This window comes from Chrysochloris asiatica, unplaced genomic scaffold (assembly GCF_000296735.1).
Source record: "Chrysochloris asiatica unplaced genomic scaffold, ChrAsi1.0 scaffold00030, whole genome shotgun sequence".
Lineage (NCBI taxonomy): Eukaryota > Metazoa > Chordata > Mammalia > Afrosoricida > Chrysochloridae > Chrysochloris > Chrysochloris asiatica.
Window position 1 is genome coordinate 21126854 of NW_006408548.1, and position 1177 is coordinate 21128030.

Sequence of the window (1177 nt, forward strand, 5' to 3'; positions counted from 1 at the left end):
GGAGGATGCTTTGGCACCTAAAAAGAAAGTTGTGTAGAGTATCTACAGTGTGGGCAGAGGTGTGTGGGTATGCATTGTCACTGCAAAATCACAAAGCCCTTGGATAGCAGTCCTCTACATTTAATCAGAACTTTAGGCTTTAGCACTTTAGTGAGCATTTCACTGCAAGGAGCACTTTTGATTATTGAGAGCAAAAGTTCATTAAGAAGGCAAGACAGAAGAAAACAACCAAAATGAATGTCAGTAGAGACTCTGAAACTTGCTCTCCAACATAGAGATGCTAAAGAAAATGGAAGAAATGAGGAGGTAAAAGAGCTGAACAGAAAATTTCAAAGGGCAACTTGTGAAAACAAAGCCAAACATTTTAATGAAATGAGCAAACCACCTGGAGTTAGCAAACCAAAAGGGAAGAAGAATATGCTCAGCATTTCTCATGCTAAGGGAAATGAAGAAAAAAATTCAATTTTTTTTGCCCAATATTAGAATGAAATTAGATAATGCTGCAATACAAATCTTTCCATATAACAAAAATTTGGAGATGGTAAAGGTCCGCAGATGGATTCCAAACTTACAATATTGAAGGATTCTGTAGGCAAAATATTGAATGATACAGAAAGAATCAAAAGAATTTGGGAAGAACACACAGAATCACTACCAAAAAGAAGTGGTTGATGTTCAGCTGTTTCAAGAGGTAGCATATGATCAAAAAGCTAATGATACTGGAGGAAGAAGTCCAAGAAGTCCATTGAAGGCATTGGCAAAGAACAAAGCATTGGGAATTGATGGAATACAAATTGAAATCTTTCAACAAACTAATGTGGCACTGGAGGCACTCACTCATCTATACTAAGAATTCTAGAAAACAGCTACCTGTCCCACTGATTGGAAGAGGTTTTTATTTGCAGAAATCATTGGACAATATCATTAATATCACATGCAAGTAAAATTTTGCTCAAGATAATTTCAAAATGGCTGCAGTAGTTCATTGGCAGGGAGCTGCCAGTGGTTCAGGTCAGATTCAGAACAGGACGTGGAATGATAGATATAATTGTGGACATCAGATGATCTTGGCTGAAAGTAGAGAATACCAGAAAGAAGTTTACTTGTGCTTTGTTGATTATGCAAAGATTTTAGGTTTTGTCAACCTGAATCATGACAAACTATGACCAACATGGCA